We start from the raw sequence: 20606 nt of genomic DNA, 5'->3' as shown, positions 1-20606 counted from the left end.
CATCAGCATTGAAAGAGATGGCATCATGGGCTGCTTCACGGGGCTAAATGAGGGGAGCCTTATTTTTCCAACCTCAGTAAGAGGGAGCAAAAGAGGACTGAAGCTTGTGCACAGCTCAGGTGGGGAAGAAGCATAAGCTGAGGTTGGGAGCGGGGTCTCTCCGTTCCTGCAACAGCATCATTGGGTGCACATCTGTGGAGAGCTGAGAGACGCAGGACGGGTGGGCATGCCTTTTCCAAACTTGTAAGTGTACTTTTGGCAGTAAAGAGTTAAATCCTCACCCTGGACATTCCTTGCCTGACAACTTAGTGACACCCACTGTAGCTGTTTGTAAGCCAAGTGGCGGTCTTGCAAATATGCTGAATAGGAGGGTCAAAGTGTTACTCTTCAGAACATAACAATTTTACTCCACTCAATTGACACTTAAGGCAAATTTTTTACAGCCCAAAACATTTTATTGAACTTACAAGATAAATCAGATCTTTTTCTAAAATATGAATTAATTGACAAGCATAAAATTATATAAACTCTAAATATAAAATCCCAAATAATACTATTTTCACATATAGGTTTACTCTGAAGATGACCATAACATCTTCTCTAATTTATACTGTCCCATTTCATAGATTGAAGCTGGCTTAAAAGTCATATTGTCCTTGGGGACTGCATTTTTAGGTGAGGGTAGTGGTTCTCCAACACAGAATTCCCAGCATAATTATACAGTTCTCAAGATACTTTGAGAGGACTGTTGCATGGATTGTCTACTTGAAAGTGAAATGGGTTTTCTGGGCAAGCTGCAAAGCTGCTCCTCAGGGAAGGCAGTAGGTTGTATAGTTATCTCCTGATTGGGGCAAAATCACTACCCTGAAACCACACAACCTACTACCTCATCCTGCCAGAGCGCTGGGTGGCGTTGATAGAACATAGCTACTTCTTGGCTTTTGCTTCCACAATTAAGAGAGAGAGTCTTGCATGTGGTGATGCATAAATGTATTTGGAGTGAAAGGCAAGGCTGCCATTTCCACTGGGTGACAACCAGGGGTTGCTGTTCAAGGAATCCAACAGAGCCAAAGAGGGGATGATGGTGCTCATTCCACTAGGCTATACCTGTATTTAGTGCTGCTGGCCATTCTCCAGGTGTTGCAGTACGGCACTGGCATCATGCTCTCCTCCCTATGTCCACCAGCCCTTTCCCCACCTCCTAGTCACTCCTCAGTATTAGCAGCAGCCTTGCAATGCCTTCTGCTTCCACTCATGAGTCTATTGTGTGTCTCCAGGTCTACTGTGTGGGATTTTCCTACCATGTGGTCTTGGTCTATACTTTACTTCTGCTGCCACATTGTAGCACCCTCTGATAACCAAATGGGCCCTCTCCTCTTCTTCACTGCCACCTGCCAAATGGGTCTATTCCTGTCTCAACTAGAAACCTTTAGTGGCCAAGTAGTGCTGTAATTTACATTTGGAGGATATTGTGATCTGTGCAAACTTCCTATGGAACTACTGTACTAAAGAAAGATGCTCTCTTCCACAAGAGTTTTTTTTTTTGCAAAACATTTTAAAGAAGACCATACTGTTTGGTTAGCCAAAATGTGTACACCTAGACACAGAGGCCACCCTTATCAAGTACAACTCAGTAAGAGGACATTATTTGGTTGGTGTGTTAGGCCCTTGAATCATGTCCTTGGCTCAACGAGGTCAATGGATGGGCTGATTCAAATACTTTAAGGTTCCACTCTCCTGTCCCTAAGCATACATTCAGTATGCATCAGTAACAGATGTTGTTTCCTGATACGGTGATGGAACGTCCTGTGCCGCTATCACAGCCACTTCAGGAAAGACAGTAGATTGTATAGTTATCTGACAGGCAGGGTATAACCCTAAAACTATACAACCTACTACCTCACCCCAAAGGACAGTCTCACTCTGATGCAGATGAGGTCCAACAAATCCCTGGGTTGAATCATAGTAACCTGCAAGACAAAAAAGATCTCTAGAGGGGGAAAAATTAATGGTGTTGCTAATCAGTGCATTACTAGTTTAGACACAATACAATCTTTTAGGAATATTCTACAAATTCCACATTTATAACAATCATACTTTAGCTTTTACTGTTGTTAGTAATCCAGGTAGTCCATCTTTATCATTTATAACCTGACATTTAACTTAAAGTATGTATGTATGACTAACACGGGTTAATATCCTGCATTCTATGCACAGGGCATGGAGCTGTTGGGGTCTGGCCAGGCACCACCAGGCTTGGCCAGTGGGTGTTGTTCACCTACTGGAGGCTACACAAAGCCCATTCTTAGTAATATATCAGCCAGGGGGCCTGATAATTTTCTGAACACTGTGATGCCCCAACTGAGATGGCACCCCACACAAGTCACCCTGAATTTATTTTGTTAATTCATATAGAAGCAAGCTTTAAAGACTATGTTCAGCATCTGAAAGAGATGCCAGAAGCATACTGGGCCAAAACTAATGCATACATTAAAGCTCCATTTTGTCTACCTCTATCTTCCCATTTTGGCACCTGCTCTGGAAGATCTCAGGCCAGAGTCTTTCCATGTACTGCTACTTGATACCCTTTAACTGGAGACAGCACAGGCTGAATCTGGGTCCTTCTGCGTGCAAAGCTTGTGCTCTACTGCTTAATAAAGGCATCTTCAATGCAACTATCAAGGCATGCTACTGTGCCAACACAATTCATCAAACAAAAGGTGTCAAAAGATCCCATCTTTCTTTATGACCAATGCAGTGATTGCTCTAATGATTCATTAATTCCCAGATGTGTATGGTATTTATCTGTTGCATTTAGATTTCCCCCTTCCTCCAGGAAGCTCAAGGTGTACATAGTTTTCAGCTCTCATTTTATCTCCACAACAATTCTGTGAAGTAGTGAGATTGAGAAAATGTGGGTGGCCCAAAGTCACCTCGTGAGCTTCATGGCCAAATGGCGCTTTGATTTTTTGGCCTTCCCAGTCCTAGTTCAACTCTCTAATCACTACACCACCCTGACTCCATGTCAGCCTGGCCTAATCTGTAAGGACCAAACCCTCTGAAAACATGAAGAACCATTTGTGTGGCATTATGCAAGGCAGAATTACATGTTATCAGAAACTCTGGGCTAGATAAAAAATAACAGTCCTCTGCCAAATTCCTTCCCAGAGCTTAGAAACATGTTGTTGGAGTCAAAATCCCATCAGGCCCAGGGACAGAAATGATGGAAAGAGTCCAGCAACATTGCAAGACAGCGTATGGGCCGCCCCAATATGAAATCATGAAATATGATTTACTAGTATCCTGAGAAACTTTATGTGGAGCATTTCACTGGCATCGCCGGCAGGCGCCAATGATGCAGGGTTAGGACAGGGAAAGTCTCAAGGACACCCAGTCAGTTAAGATGTTATTGTTTGATACATGGGTCTTGACATGGGGTTGCCCTCTCACATTTTTTGATAATGTGTACTGTCACCCACATGTGTGTGTGTATGTCTCATCTGCTGACCTCAGCTGATCTGATAATTTTAATGTGCTGTTTTGATGTTTTGATTATCCGGTCTGACCCAGACATACAACGGTCTTTAGAAGTATAAACTCAACAATAATTAACATTTCTGTTATCTGTTCAGCAGAATAATGTACAATGTTTAGAAAGATCAGTGTTTAAAGCAAGAATGTACTAAAGTTGCAGGAAATTCACATGGGCATGCAGAAAATACTTTTTTTTGGTAAAAAAACCCCCAAACCTCAGTCTTTAAGAGCAGCACTTAATTGCTCCACAGGTGAGTCATAAGCTCCATCATAAATATTAACTATAAACTGTTAGTCTTACACCATGATTGTCCTGTGGTTGTCAACAATAAAAAGGTTTGGTTACATTAATGCTTAATGTGCCTGTTATGAAATGTTTTTGCTCAAGGGTGAAAACCAATTACTTTTGGGATTTTATAAGTGCTTGTAAATTTATTTTAACTGGTTAAAATGTTGCTTAATAAACCAAAGCGGCACGTACGGAGTCCATCAGAGATCTATTCCACAGTAGGAAAGCTGATACTCTTCCCCCACCTCCATTCCCAGCAGTTTCAGTGCTGAGTGAACAACGCCCTTGCACTTTGGGAGAGGGGGACTGGTGGTAATAAACACCTCAACAGTCTCTCCTCAAAAGGCACCAAGCCAGCTATTTTTGTTATGTAATAGGAAAAATGACAGTTTTAAGGTAGGAGAGATATACAACCCCAAAGGATAACAACTGCCAGGATCAGAAGCTTCATAAAAAATTATAATTATATGGCCATAAACAGGGCTGTCAACCTTTCATTTTAAAAAAAATCACCAGCCAATGGCAGCTTCCAGCCTGCCGGGGGGGGGCAGCAGCATTGGGAATTTCCTTCCCCCATCAAGACTGCTGCACCAGTGTGTGTATGTGTGTGTGTGTGTGTGTGTGTGTGTGTGTGTGTGTATGTTTGAGTTCTCCCTCCCCAGCCCTCCCATGGCTGCTATTTAAATTTCTTATACCAGGCATATTAAATACATACATGCATGCATCTCATGAGTTATAGTGCCTATGTTAAAACCTCTTACACTGTAATATGCAAAAGTAAGTCTAGTGTCATCTTGGTTAATTTTAGAAGGGATCAAGGGTAATGGTATTTGCCTGACCATCATCAACAACCACCTGGAGTGGGAACCCATCATGTGGTAGGTATCCTGTTCAAATGCGTCTTGACAAACTCCTCCAAGTAAGCTGGCACCAGACGAGTGGCTCTTGGGCTTGCCGATCAGAAGGTCGGCAGTTCGAATCCCCGTGACGGGGGGAGCTCCCGTTGCTCAGTCCCTGCTCCTGTCAACCTAGCAGTTCGAAAGCATGCAAAAAAGTGCAAGTAGATTAATAGGTACTGCTCCGGTGGGAAAGTAAACAGTGTTTCCGTGCGCTGCTCTGGTTTCGGTGTTCCGTTGCACCAGAAGAGGTTTAGTCATGCTGGCCACACAACCCGGAATGCTGTCTGTGGACAAATGCTGGCTCCCTCAGCGTGTAAAGCGAGATGAGCGCTGCAACCCCAGAGTCGTCTGCGACTGGACTTAACTGTCAGGGGTCCTTTACCTTTACAACATAGTGGTTACCTGCAGTGGATGGGACCCAAGCAGTGTCACCCTACACTTCGGTGAGGATGTCCAGAAGTCAACTGTCCAGGATGTCCAGGAGAAGTTTGGGGTGGGGTGGGGCCTAAGGGTGGCAGGGGTTATAGCAAATCTTGGCAAAACTTCAAATCAGTGTTGGGGGCAGAGGGACTACTAAAGTCTGATGCAAACCCTGATGTCTTCAATCTCTTCCACCTTCCCTTGTCTGTAAGAAGGGGCCTTTCATAGTTCTGAACAAGTAGAGCCAGGCTGCTTTGGTCTAGCTCTGTGAGGTCAAGATAGGATTCAGAGAGGCTAGTTGAGTTTGGAGTCTGAAAGCCAGGTCCACAGAGAAGACCCTCTATCCTTTTTCTCATACGGAATAATTCCTTATACCCAGTCTATTGAAGCAGATTGTTTCAAAATAAAATGGGACAGGATTTAAATGGGGAGCAATCCATTTGAAGATAAGAGCTTTTAATTCCCACCAATTTCTCTCTCTCTGCGTATGCATGTACAAATGTGTCTGAGCGAGAGTTAAAGCACGTGCTCAGCTCTGGAACTGAAATCAGTGAAAATGATTTCAGTGAAACCAGAAGTACTTGACTGTGGCCTTATAATTTTTCCACGACCCTCTTACCTGTGCTCCTTCGTTGCTTTGCTGTGTTAGTGCCAATGGGCTTTATGCCCACCGCCACATGGTGCTGAAATGTGACATGTGCAGCTGAGGGAGGCAGTGGCAGCAGCAGCAGCATGGCGGAACCAGTTTCCATGATCTCAACAGGAGGCTGTGATGGCTACCAGATGGTCTGAGTTCCGAAAGCGGTACCAAGCCAATTTTTGGGATGGATAAGAAACCTGAGGGGAGAAGAGAAAGAAAGAGAGATGGGAAATGTATTGAGGAAGAAAAACAATCACCTTAAATAACAATTCAAAGTAAGGCTTTGTGTACATTACCTGACAAGAAAAAAAAAGGGGCCAAGCAGAGCGAGGACTAAGAAAAGGTTTCAGACAATTTTGTAGAAGTCATACACCTTTTGGATATCCAGCTGGCCATGAATGAAACCGGGCCAAGGATTACGAAAGAGTTAGAGAAACCATTTAAATTATTTATCTAGCCCAATGCATAAAACTCATAAGAAAGCCACACTCTGTACAGTGGGAACTGCCCCCTAGCAAGGACTGTTGCCTTCAAGTTGCTAATTATATAAGTTGCTATTTCCAAATCTATCAAGTTTTCACCACACAGCAGTTTTAAAATAACACAACATCCTGGTAGTAAGAAGTAACATATAACAGGGCCATAGCACTGAGCAAGATGAAATAAGGGATGCAAACCCTGGGGTGTTTGGGCCTAGTGCAAATGTCTGAGATCCAGCCACCTGGAGGCACAGAGCCTGCAAAGCATATAACAAAAGAGCACTTTGTGAGACGTGACTGTAACTCAACTGCAGTAGGGATGCTGCTTTCCAGTGATTTCCATTTTTTAAAAAAACTATTCTGTTGCTCTGAAATGGAGTATGTATGTCTTTAACTCACAGTATAAAGCTTTTATGTAGTTAAACCTTCATTAATAGAGTGAAACAAAGGCTTCAAAGTGTCAGAAACCAAGCAGATCGCTGCTGCCATGGCGCTCAACAGCATGCTATTCTCAGTGTCAATTATTCACGATGCTTTTGCTGAGGTCTCTAATTTTACATAAGTGAAAGTAGCAAGGGAACCGTTACAACGATCAGCTAAGAAAAGCACGGAAAAATGGAAACTCGACTCAGAACTGAAGGTGCACTTTACTGCGCTACTTTTTACAGGATTTCCTGTTCAGAAGCTGCCCCCACAGAAGTGACTAACTTCTCTTTAATTTCAGTGGTCTTGATGAGGGATGTGTGCACATAGTCCTGGTGATGGCACCAATCAACTGGCCAAGTGGAGGATGGTGATGGGAAGAAGACAATCCCAGCTCCAATCTCAAGCGCTGCTGCTGGTTTGCTAACCAGGGATGTGGCACACAGCCGTGAAGATGGATTGGGTACCCGCCCCCAGTTACTAATAGTGAATATGCAGAATCAAAAAGAGCAGCTTAAAGAAAGAGGCCGTGACCCTCTTTGGTCTTCAGGAAGGGTCCTGGCCTTGAGGTCCCACATACTGCTCTATGATGCCCGCAGGAAACATGGGCACAGCCTCCTCACCAGCAACCCTGCCTCATCTTCCTGAACTGCCTTTCAAAAGAAGGTCTCCAGTGCTCAGAGTTTCCAGTATTTCCAGCTACACAAGTCAAAACTCCCCCCCCCCTTTAAAATCATGCCTTCTTGGATAATGTTTTTCAGCTTCTTAAAACTAAAGTTTTCATTTTTGAACTGTTACTCTTCTGCTTTGTTTTTGATTGTGACTCCAAGTTCTTAAGCATCCACCCAGCTGGCATTAGAGAGGTGGATTCTCTGTGGCATCCACAGCCCTGATGGTTCCAGCTGACTAGGGAAATCAGTGGGAAATCAGTCAGCCTTGGCTCCATCAGAGGCATGGTCCTACTCTGCTGCTGGCTACAGGAAGTGGAAACGCAGCCTGTGGTGGCGTGTGCTCGGCAGCACTTTGAGTGGGCACATTTGGAACCTCTGTGGCATCAGAGCCCATCCAGCAGAGGAAGACCTCTGCAGCACCTCAATCCCCTCCCGCAAGGCAGCCCAGGGATTAGGGCTGCTCTGCTCATAACTGGAAAGCCTCCTCAATTTTAATTTAGAGGGGAAAAACCCATAAATAGAATAAGCAGAAAAAGAAAAACTGCTACTGTTGTGTATACTGTTCTCCATCTATGCATTTTTCTTTCCAACTATTTATACCCAATCACCGTATGCCAAACGTCATGGATGCCTTAGCTGCATTGCAGGGGAGAAGGCACCCTTGGGGGCCTTCCAACTCTAAGATTCTAGGATTCTATGAAACTTTCTCTCTTCTAGTAACAATGATAATGAGTGCACGTTTTTATATGAACGTTTATATGTTTTAGGAAAAAAGGATGCAAACTTCTTAGAATGGGCTGTTCTCTCTGTATCTGCCTCTGTCTCACTTTGTCTGTAAAGCTCTATATACATTGTCCATGCTATATAAACAAACAAACAAACAAACAACAGTAAAATGTTCATGCATTTCCCACCTACAGCATAAATATAGTCAGAAAATTAAGATTCTATGATGTCCAGCAGGAAATTACAGAAATGTTTAGAGTTGCTTTCACTGTTCACACTTGTGGCAGTATATATGTCTGTTTCTTGTAGATGATGGAAAGGAGAATTAGTATCATTGTTATAATTATTTATTAAATTTGCATACCGGCCTATACCTGTAGATCTCAGGGCAGTTTACAACATAAAATTATATTATACAAAACACAAAATACTTAACAAAAACCAATATTCCCCCGCTTCCACAACACATGTAAAAGGGCATCAGATAATAATCACCCGAGGTCTGGTTAAAGAGGAACGTCTTCACCTGGTGCCTACAGGACATTTACTTTCACTTGGCTTTTACATTTATTTGAAATTGTCAGGATTTTCTGGAAATTCTCTCCTGGACTCCTGCCATTTGAAAACTTGTAGTATGCACAACAGTAATATAGTATTAATATAGAACATTTCAAGCAAAGCAAGCAAGTATAATTAGTCCTATGCCACAGTTGCTGAGGCAGAAGTAGAGTTAAAGCAGCTTGCCTTGGGCCAGCTAGAGAGTTCATAGCAGGGGAGTCAAACTTTGGACTTCCCAACTAGCTCAGTCTTAGCCCATAAACTGCACGAAACTGACTAGTACAAAACTACTATGAGTAAAAACTTCTAGTCTAGAATATGAGTCCAGAAATAATTACAATAGTCGGAAATACCAGCACAATGACCACTAGGTGTCATAAAACAATCTTACAAACAAATCAGCAGCAATTAGCTGCTCAATGCACCAATGTGCTACATCAGCAAAAAAAATGTTTTGACATGAAATCTGTTTAAACTTGTCATGAGTCAGGTGAATACACATGTACACACACTCTCTGACTCACAGTGTACTGGAGTATCAGGCAAAGATCTGAAAACACCATCAAAGGTTTCTCTAGCCTACAACCATGTGCTCCCATACATGATTATGTGTACTAAAACCTGCTTTCCAGCCTGTGGTTTTCCCTTCCATCCATGTTCATGACACAACTGCTGGATTACACACCATACACACTTCCCATCAGTCCTAGGCAGCATGGACAACAACAGTCAGGGATGATGGAGTCCAACAACTTATGGAAGGCATTGCATTGGCTATCCCCATACTACACTTTAAAAACTTTGATCAGAGGGGGCTCTTTTTTGAACCAAAATTTCAAGAGTATGTAGCTGAGAAGATAAGAGTCACAATCAAATGGCCTGTCTCATCTCCAAATTACGGGGGTTGTCAAGTGTCTAATATATTGTATTATATTGTATTATTCTGCTAGCACACAAAGAGTGCCTCAAAATCCCCAAACCAGTCAAAGATAGTCTCAAAGTAGAATCATACTGCCCAATCTCATTGATAAATCAAGACTACAAGATATTCACATCAATCTTGGCTAACCACATAAAATTTTCCTACACCAATTAGTAGCCCCGGACCAGGCTGGCTTTGTCCCTGGCCGCAACATAAAAGACCCCATTAGGAAATTACTGAACCTGATTAAACATAGCAAAACAACCAGACTCCCACTGATAGTTATGTCCTTGGACATCCTCAAAGCATTTGATTGTCTGGAATGGAAATAACTAATAGCAGTATTAGCCAACATGACATTTGGCCCCAACCGCCTACAAACCCTCCAACAAATTTACTCCTAAGCCTCAGAAAAATGCAGAATTAACAATATGGACTCCAATACCATAGCAATCCCAAGAGGCACAAAACAAGGATGCCCACTGCCCCCCTTCTTATTCATCCTGGCCCTGGAACCCCTAGCAATCTGATTCTAGGCAGTCCTCGACATCAAGGGAGTGGAAATAAAAGGCAAAACCTATAAACTAAGTGATGGTCATGACACCAGACCTCACAACCACAGCAATCACTCTTCTCAATGGTGTCAGCCCCACAGGTGAACTTTGCAAAATCTGAGGCTATTTGTTTCAACACCCTCCCTCATATCCAAAAAGAATTCACCTACATCATAAAAATAAAGCTCTGCTGCACCATATTCAGATACTCAGGGGTACAAATAACCAGAAACCTCAACAAACTATATCTCCACAACTACAATCCCCTGTGGCAAGAAATTAATAAATACCTGAAGTCCAACTTCACCCCCTCAGACTAAATAGTCATGATCAAAAGGATCACCATCCCAAAATTAACCTACCTATTCCAAACCCTTTCAATTTGGATTTCCCCAACCCAACTCTGCTAATGGCAGAAAAAACTGCCAGGAATAAGCTCCAAATACCTGCACCTTCCCTCCTCAGAAGGAGGATGGGGGAATTCCCAATATAGGACTATACCACATTGCCAACCAAATGTGCCACATAATCCCATACATCCTAGAAGACGAAAGGAAACAGGGAGATAGACACAATCGAAAATACCCCCACCACACCATACCAACTCCTCTAAAACAAACTAAGGAAAATCCCCACAACACTAAAAGGTTCACACAGACAATGCTTTAAGCATGGAAGGAAAAAGGTGGAAAACTGTTCCAACCCCATCCCCATTAACCCTCCTGGGCCACCACCCACTATTTGATCATGCAGCCCAAAACTTCCAAATGAAAACTTGGCAAGCCAAAGGTTTATATTGCCACAGACTTCTACAAAAATAATAAACCCATACCAACACAATAAATACAAGACAAACTAGGGGACAACCAAATGTCCTGGCTAACCCACTCTCAACTGCATGCCTTCTTAAACAACCCAGCCGTAAAAACAGCAGCCACTAGGTCCTTGAAAACCTTCTGCTGACAGCAGAGGGACATGGCAAGGGGACTGTATCTACAATATAAAAAGCGCTGCTCCAGAATCCCACAAATCCCCTCAACTCAATCAAAAAACAATGACTGTGGTCTAAACCTCCTTTTATCTTCATCTCAGCCAAAAGAAGGGAATTCACCTTGAAACTTATCTAACCTAACACCACATATGTTGGCGTTGATAACACTCAGGAACATCAAAAACATGCTGAAGAGGCTGTGCCTCTACAAACACATGCATCCACTTGTGGTGGGATTGCCCCAAAATGCAACCCTTTTGGACACCAGTCCTATAAGAAGTATGCAAAATAACTCAACAGGTATTAGAAGCCACCCCAGAACTAGCTCTATTGAATATTTTCCAAGACAATAGCACACACTCACACCACAAAGAGCTTATAACCTATCTACTCTCAGCAGCCAGGAGCATCATAGCTAGACACTGAAGGGACCTGTCAGGAGTGAACATGAACCACTGGTACCAAATAGTAGGGGAAACAGCTTAGTAGAAAAGCTAACCAACAAACTGAAACTAACACAGGAGTAAAAAAAGAGAGAGGATGACTTCACCCTGGTGCGGCTCCCCTTTCTTACACACACAGCCCAACAGGACAACAAGAAGAACCCACTGACAGCATATAAATTGATATGGCTAGCTTGACTCAACTAGCCCACCCCACCGGCAAACAGAACTCACTGCAGTCAACTGTAGACAACTAACCACCCTCCGGGCATCCTAATCTCTCAGTGCCAATGAAAACAAATAAATGAATAGAAAGAGAACCTACCCATGTGACACTGACACAAAAACCTCGCACACGTGCTGTAATGGTTCTAGGGGTTGCTCGTGCGTAAGTTGCCGCCACTCCTGGCTAGGTTACCTGGTTGAACCCTTTCTGTCTGGACAGCCTCTAGCTTCGTGGCTGTCTCAGTCGCTGGCAGAATCCATCAGTGGGCGCTTCTTGAACTTCTTCCAGCAAAGAAGTTCTTTGATGCCAAGTCTCCTCCTACTCTCCCTGTGCGGAAGTCTTCTGCGCAGGGAGGGTGTGGGCAGCGGAGTACCCGTACTCTCCCCGCTGGTCTCCGGCGAGGAGTCTTGGAGCCTCCTCTCCGATTCCCCCATCTGCCCCCCTCCTCCACTGGTGTTACGCTGATTTCCTTCCCCAGCAGATGGGCTGCCTCTCTCCCTACTGGGACCCTCTCCGGCATCCCTCTGGAGCCTTCCCTCCGCCTCTAGCTCCGATGGCAGTTCCCTGACACGTACCATGTAAAAGAACAGAAGTTTATTACCCCCTTTCTCTCCCACCTTTGCTCTTTCTTCCCAACCCTCTTTCCCCCCAAACCTATACTGTATACAACCTCAAAGTCTCACATTGAATACAGCTGAACTGTTGAAAGAACTTTATGATCTGAAAATGGAAACGATATATGCACTTCTGTAACCCCACAAAATCTTTAATAAAAAACATTTTTAAAAAGAGTGCCTCAAAAATAAGATTATTCAAGCACATCCTGAAAATTAAGGCTTGTACCATTAAAGTTAATTAAAGCACTACCTTGCCCTAATGCAACAAATTAATTAAAAATGGCTTTCTGCAGGTAGGAAAGTTATGGGAGAATGCACTGAAAAATGTGGAATGAGTGAATGACACAAAGGAAGACATATACAAAGCCATTTTGGCATATAAATTGTACATAAATTTTAAAAAATCACCATAAGCGATCTGAAAAGCAATTCAGGATGAATGCATAATAAGCAGGTTGTCTGGAGAAGCCCTAACACGCCTCCAAATATGTGTCTACAGCCTAACCGCATAAAAAGACATATTTGCTCCAGTCTTTCATTCAAAAACAGATCAGAAGGAATTGTATCAAGCATTTGGAAACCTACAATACCCATCCAGCAAAGTGAAGAGAAAGATTAACTAGGCCCGACTGGTATCTGCAAGCAACAGGACAACTGAAGTCTTTGCTCTTGGTGCAAACTTTGGTAATGAATATGACCTGTACCCCTCATATGACTGGCTGGGGAAATAAAATGCAGTAACATACAGGTCCTTTCAAAACAGTAGATCATAGTCACCAAGGAGAGTATTTAGAAAGCTATGCATGGTGAAATAATCTTGCAACTGTACTTTCATGCCTGAAGTCATAACTTTTTGTAGGAGTCCAGTAACACATCTGATAGTGCAGTTGCTTTCAATATGTAGCTCCCCATATCTATCCCCCCCACCCGTCATTCAAGCTGTACAGCACTGACAGTACTGTACTGCCTGACTATTTTCATTTGGGATGTTCTCATGCCCTGCCCTGCCTGTACCTGGGTACTTTCTGTCTCTTTTGAGGCAGAAATATTGGGTGCTGCTACTTGTATGGTCCCCTTCATGTCGTGGCAAAGGGGCTTGAATAACTCAGAGAAGCTATGAGCTATGCCGTGCAGGGCCACCCAAGATGGGCAGGTCATAGTGGAGAGTTTTGACCAAACGTGATCCACCTGGAGGAGGAACCGGCAAGCTACTCCAGTATCCCTGCTAAGAAAACTCCATGGACAAATACAACTCCATGGACAAAGACACTCAATATGCCAGCAAGTTTGGAAAACTCAGCAGTGGCCAGAGGACTGGAGAAGATCAGTCTACATCCCAATCCCAAAGAAGGGCAGTGCCAAAGAATGCTCCAACTACCGCACAATTGCACTCATTTCACATGCTAGCAAGGTTATGCTTAAAATTCTACAAGGAAGGCTCAAGCAGTATGTGGACCGAGAACTCTGAGAAGTGCAAGCTGGATTTAGAAGAGGCAGAGGAAGACTTCCGGGTTGGCGCCTCCAGCAATGGCGGAGCTCCTCCCGATTGGAGGAACCGGCTCCGTGAAAAACAGGGTCTGACCGCCACGGCGAAGGCGGAGACCCTTAGAAATCACAGGTGTAGAAGCCTGTGAACCTGGGATTCGGCTGGCACCTTTTGCGCCCCCCTACTCGCGAGGAGGCCCGATATCGGGAATCCGGAGCGACGTGGTGGTGAGCGGTGCGGTGCTTTGAATCGACCGCTTTTTGTACGAAGCGAAGCCGCATTGCCGCTGTCAGAGAGTGCTGACTTCTTTTTGTGGACAATTGGATTTTAAACAACAACCCGTGAGTAGAACGGGTAATTGGACTTGTAAATAATTTAATCTGGCACCGAACGGGGAAGGTTTAAACAGGAGGTCCACCTTCCCTTTCTGTAAATAGACTGAAGCAAAGAAGTTGTTAACTAAGGTCTTGGAAAGTCTTTCGTAAAGGAGCAAACTCCACTGATTGAAACTACTATTATTACTCCCCTTGGAAGTAGGGGAAGTTTGCAGGAGAAGTTGGAAAATTAAAAATCGAAGCACCACGTCTCTGAACCTGGGAACGGTCTGCAAAAAGTCCATCGACGGCAAACAGGATAAATTTGACAGCTAGCTGTCAAGACATAAAAGAAGACATTGTTTCTACTGTCCTCTTCTGCGTTTAAAAAAGAAGGAAAGGTAATTGGAACTGTTACTATTTTACTTCTGGAACTGTGCTGGAAAGGATTGACAAATGGAGACTGTTTCCCTCTAGAGGGAGTTTTGGGACATTGTTACAAGAGTGCAGCTGGGATATTGGCTTTAAGATAAAGATAAAGACTGTGAGAAACCAGCCTTGACCTTGAACATCTCAAGAATGTCGGTTCAGGAAGAAGTAGTGTCTGTACTGAATAGGACATTTTATCTGTTGGGAAAGCTGCATAAACAGATGGATGCCATGGCTACCAGTATTGATATTTTGGGAACAGAAGTGGGCATCAGCATAGAAGTCAACAAGAACCCGGCACAGGAATCTTTCTTAACTGAATATATTGATGAATTAGAGAAGGAGAAAGTTGCTGTTGTGGAGTATAAAGCAATACAAGGGGGAGCCTTAACCCTACAGAGGCAAACGGAGGATTACAAGATGAGGCCTTATATGACTGTAATTAGGAGAAGCCAGTCATTGAAGATGGGAGTCTGGCCTGATCTGGAAAATGAAAGATGGAGAGACCCCCTTATGCGGGGATCAAATGACTTTTGGGATATGAATTTGAGCCAAGAGGTGATTGGAGCTTTTGGGGCCATTGGATTTGGAAGAATTGTGAAACAAGATTTGGAATACCTTATGGGCCCTAGCCTTAACTATGGAAATCTGGCAGACCTGTTAAGAAGGAATATGAGCATCAATGGGTTGGAGCTCCTCCGAAATCTGCTTTTTAGCACCAAAGATTATCAAGAAGATCGGCAGATGGGACATGAAGAAGAGTTAAGAGCCTCGGACATAAGATCTCCAGGTTGATGGACTGTTGGAGGTTGATGGAACTGACGGCAGGGGCCGAGACCGGGGAGGGGGGACGGTGGAAGAAAACTGGGAGTTTAAAATGTATATATGGAGATTTTTTTTAAAAAAATTGATGAGAGTTGGAAAAATCATGGAATGAAATTTTTATGACCCTAGGGGAAATGTCTTAAGAGATTAAGTTTAAAGATATCAGTTTTAAGGAGAAGTAAGATTAAATAAAGTAAAAATGGGTGCCTAATTGGTGAAAGAAGAGAATGTAAAATTACAGTATCTTAAGATAAATTATTAGGATAAAGAAGATTGGATTAGGATAAAAACCAAGCTAGAAAGGATTTGCTGAAATATTTAATTGAACTAGAATACAAAAAAAGAAGGTGTGAGGAGGTCAGGGAAATAAGTAAATGAAAGACAAGACATGGAAAGAGGGAAATGTTTTTAATTGTTTTTATTTTTCTGTATTTTGTATTCTCTGTTTTTTTTTCTTTTCTTTTTCTCTTTTTTTCTTTCTTTCTCATTTTTGTAACTTTTTTGAAACTTTAATAAATATTATTAAAAAAAATAAAAAATAGAAGAGGCAGAGGAACCAGAGACCAAATTGCAAACATGCGCTGGATTATGGAGAAAGCTAGAGAGTTCCAGAAAGACATCTGCTTCTGCTTCATTGACTATGCAAAAGCCTTTGACTGTGTCGACCACAGCAAACTATGGCAAGTTCTTAAAGAAATGGGAGTGCCTGATCACCTCATTTGTCTCCTGAGAAATCTCTATGTGGGACAAGAAGCTACAGTTAGAACTGGATATGGAACAACTGATTGGTTCAAAATTGGGAAAGGAGTATGACAAGGCTGTATATTGTCTCGCTGCTTATTTAACTTATATGCAGAATTCATCATGCGAAAGGCTGGGCTGGATGAATCCCAAGCCAGAATTAAGATTACAGGAAGAAATATCAACAACCTCAGATATGCAGATATGCAGATGACGCAACCATGTTGAAGCTGTATCAGTGGACCAGGAGGCTCCCCAAGCATGTCCTGACCATCTGTACCATCTGCCCATCATCATGTTCAGTGGCAAGACACCACCAGCCCCACAAGTGCATCTGACCCAGACTTTGCCGTACCGGTCTACTGCACTTGCAAATCGTCTTCCAATTATGAGAAAGACTGAGTGCCACCATTGCCACCATTACTGCCTGTCTGGTAGGGCTGCTGGTTTTTAAAAGAGCTTTTCTAAGTTTTCCAGAGGTTTAGAGGGTGTTTTCAGGCTTTGTCAATGGATGCTTCAATTATACACAATTTCACATATGTGAACAGTGCCTTGGAACGTAACCCCCACGTAAATTTAGGATTTGGTGGATGAGGAGTGCCTCACCTGCAGACAACCATGCAGATGGTTACATAGCTCATTTATTTAGAAATATCTCAATCCTTTCCTTATCTGGCATGGCTTTTTCATGGCACATTAGAAGAACTACCTTGCCCTGAACATGGCAACGTTCTAAAATTGTAGTCATCCCTAAACCCTTCCAGGACCTCTCTAAAATTTAATCACACTGACCAATTTCATTATTTAATCATTATTATAAATTATTTATAGCACTTTTAGTTGACCTTTTAAAGCAAATACTGAGCTAATACATCTATCCTGTTTTTGCTGGCCTTGTCCTTCGCGGCCAAATCTCAAAACTCCATTGGGGAACTGCTAATACAATAGAAATCATTACAGGAAGACTCAAAAACCTAGATAGTTCTAAACATCTATAGGACCTTTGACTGTGTAGAGATGAATTACTTAGTTGCCATAACAAAAAAGAAGAGATTTAGCCAATATACTAGGTTATTGGAACAAATTCATGGAAAGGTAATTTTATTGTATTCTGCCCTGAGATCATTGTGATAAATATAAATATTTTATAAATATAAATTTTGTAAATATAAATATAAAATATTCTAGATATAAACATTTTAAAGAAATATATGTATATAAAAATATGCATACCCCATAATTTTCCAATCACAGGTGAGACTGTAACTGTTAAAACAATTTTTTCTCAAAGAAATGTGTTGATACCCAGCAAATCTCATATCCTGTTTAAAACAAAAATAAGGTTTGGGAACCAGATGTAACACTTATAATTGAAACCCTAGAAAAACGGCCTAAACACAGATAATCCTACAGGATTTTCTATTTAGAGGATTAATATAATCTATGGAAATCACATTACAAAAATTAAGAAACATTAAAAATGGTTTCAACAGACTTTTAGACATGGAAAAGTATTATTATTTGGTAGCACAAGCCCAAAATTATTTAGTGTAGTTTGTCATATAGAAGGTAAATGATAGTTGCTATTTTGATAGTTGGCAAGTTTTGAGATTTCATATTTGACAACTGCAAAAAAAGATGGGTGGGATATAAACTCTCTGTTCGACTTCTGTTCTATGTCATATTTTGTCTCTAGTTGCAACTCAACTAGTTGCCTCTCCCCCATCCGGTACTCCATATTTAAAGGCATTTGACAGATTGTGGAGATAATCCTTCTCATTCTCTGAGAGAAACGTAGACCGTCAAAAAGCGTTAACAATCATGGAGGACTCTCTGTTCAGTAAATGTATTGCACAAAGGACAAAATCTGAGCCTTCTGAAAGCATGTTACAGGCAGGGGTCAAAGCTGAGCTTCAAGTTTGTCTGGCGTTATATAGGTCAGCCCCCGCTATACAGATGTCGCATGAACCTCATGTCTTTATGTGCCCAACTCTTCAGTTGCAAGTACTTGTCTGGGTGCCAGAACTTGGGATGGACCAAGAAAGGGGGCTAGGTGAGGGTGGCAGAGGTTGGACTTCCCAATGTCTTTACAACCTTGTCTGTCAACTAAAACTAATATTGTTAGTAATTTCCATCCCCACTCAAGAAAAATCCTATCTGCCTTGACTGCACTTTTGCCAATGCCATTTTAAATAATAATTTCATTCTCTCAGCTTAACATTTTTCTAAACCCTTTTCTCAAGGCAACTAGAAACAATGCATCTGAAAGCTAGTCCCTCCCTCAGATGCACTGTGATTAATGTCTATGTCGAATGGACCTGAAAATGTCAAAATGCTGCCTTGTGTAGTGTCCATTCCCCTGAGCACAGTGTGGGGCGGCTCAACCAGTCAGCTTGTGTATTGGACCTCCTAGATATGTGTTCCACTGGGGTGGTTCTCCACCCAGAGTAGGAATAACGTAGATTCCTGTTGTAGATCTGCTGATTTGGTCCTGCCTTCCCTGTTGATACAGGAGTGAGCACCTGTGTTGACCATTCAGATTAGGATGTGAGACAGACACATGCTATGGAAGAAGTGTTCAGTGGCTAGACGAGCTGCCCAAAGTTTGAGTCAGTTGATGCTAGTAGGCCCCTGAAAGTGCTCACACAAGGTCTCACACAAGGCCTTATGGGGCTACTAGGCCACATTATCACCCATCAGGGCTTCCAGCTCTACGATTCTATGATTCTAACTCAGTTTGGAAACCTAAGAGAATGAGTTCATGGTGAGTTTCGGCACCTCTTTTTCTAGGAAAAAAACACTGTGGGAAGCTACCCCTCCCTTTGTCCACTAGGGGCACAAATAAGCCCAACTGAGTGATGCTACATGCACAATCTCTGCCTTATCAGGATTCCCAAATAATGTGGTCGCTTCCGAGCAAGTCCAGGGAAACACACTTAGAGGAGTTAGTCTTGAATATCAACAATTCTAAACCAAAGGGATTTCAAAATGCTTAGTTTGGGTTGGGTTGTGAAAAAGGCATGCAAGTAAAGAGAAGTGTGAACAATTACGTACCCTAGACTCTCCCAGTGCTTACCAAGATTTCCTAAATAACCTAATATTCAGCTCAGGATTATGACACAATATTGCACAAAGTATTGAAAACTGAGAGTACAAGCCAGTTGAAGTTAAAACATTTCAAAAACTCATGGATTCCAATGTGTATGCTTAAATATGTCATACTGAAATTAATGCAATTAAAAAACGCTCACTCGCAAGAGGTAGTTTGGGGACAATATAAACTTGTAGAGTTTAGAGTTAAGAGAGCAAATATATGTGTGTGCGCATGCTTTAACTATGCTGGTACAGAATACAGAATAAAAAAGAGGCAGATTCCAGCCAAAAATTCAGTAATTTGACTGATTTCAGTTGGAGTCAAACATGTGCTAGATCATGTCTGAAATTATTCAACATTACCTTTCTTTAACAGTGAATATTAGCTTTAGTTTATTATTTCACATTTCTATCCATATCCCCAAAATGAAACCCCAACTTGACATTTGGTTGCCTGAGGTGCAGGTGTGCACCAACTGCACAATTTGGTTTGGGCTCTGATTTGGCACAGCCCAACTCAGTCTGAGGTACTTTGTAGACTGCCTGAGTAGATTTAAGTCCAAATCCTAATCCGGAAGAATAAAACTCTTCTGTTATCCCCTTTTACAGCTATAGAGATTAAAACAAAGAAACAAACAAAGAAAGAAACAAAAACAAAGAAACAAAACAAACTGAATCCCCCCCCCTTGATATAATTGGATAAAATTTGCAGGCACACCGACCCTTTCTGAGGTAATGAATCCTGCTGTATTTCAAAAGGATCATAGAATCATAGAATCATAGAATCATAGAGTTGGAAGAGACCACAAGGGCCATCGAGTCCAACCCCCTGCCAAGCAGGAAACACCATCAGAGCACTCCTGACATATGGTTGTCAAGCCTCTGCTTAAAGACCTCCAAAGAAGGAGACTCCACCACACTCCTTGGCAGCAAATTCCACTGTCGAACAGCTCTTACTGTCAGGAAGTTCTTCCTAATGTTTAGGTGGAATCTTCTTTCTTGTAGTTTGGATCCATTGCTCCGTGTCCGCTTCTCTGGAGCAGCAGAAAACAACCTTTCTCCCTCCTCTATGTGACATCCTTTTATATATTTGAACATGGCTATCATATCACCCCTTAACCTCCTCTTCTCCAGGCTAAACATGCCCAGCTCCCTTAGCCGTTCCTCATAAGGCATCGTTTCCAGGCCTTTGACCATTTTGGTTGCCCTCCTCTGGACACGTTCCAGTTTGTCAATGTCCTTCTTGAACTGTGGTGCCCAGAACTGGACACAGTACTCCAGGTGAGGTCTGACCAGAGCAGAATACAGTGGCACTATTACTTCCCT

The 20606-nt window shown here is 42.4% G+C and overlaps 1 protein-coding gene across 6 annotated transcripts in view; it reads right to left on the bottom strand.

The window, feature by feature from the left end:
• Positions 1-433: 433 nt before the first annotated feature.
• The window catches only part of LOC310763568 (uncharacterized protein), a 197420-nt gene continuing 177247 nt past the window's right edge, over positions 434-20606 (bottom strand). For 4 of the 6 annotated variants that reach the window (XR_014548649.1, XR_014548650.1, XR_014548651.1 and 1 more), the window contains 2 exons: positions 5762-5979; positions 434-4851 (listed from right to left, as the gene is read on the bottom strand). The gene's annotated coding sequence lies outside the window, so the exon portion shown is untranslated. Of the gene's footprint in view, positions 5980-20606 lie in introns of all 6 variants that reach the window. The other 2 variants (XR_014548660.1, XR_014548648.1) reach the window with 2 other exon arrangements.

Source organism: Podarcis filfolensis (genome assembly GCF_964270895.1).
Source record: "Podarcis filfolensis genome assembly, chromosome: 5".
Classification (NCBI taxonomy): domain Eukaryota; kingdom Metazoa; phylum Chordata; class Lepidosauria; order Squamata; family Lacertidae; genus Podarcis; species Podarcis filfolensis.
The sequence above is the reverse complement of the archived record's forward strand: the minus strand, read 5'-3'. Positions and strand labels throughout refer to the sequence as shown.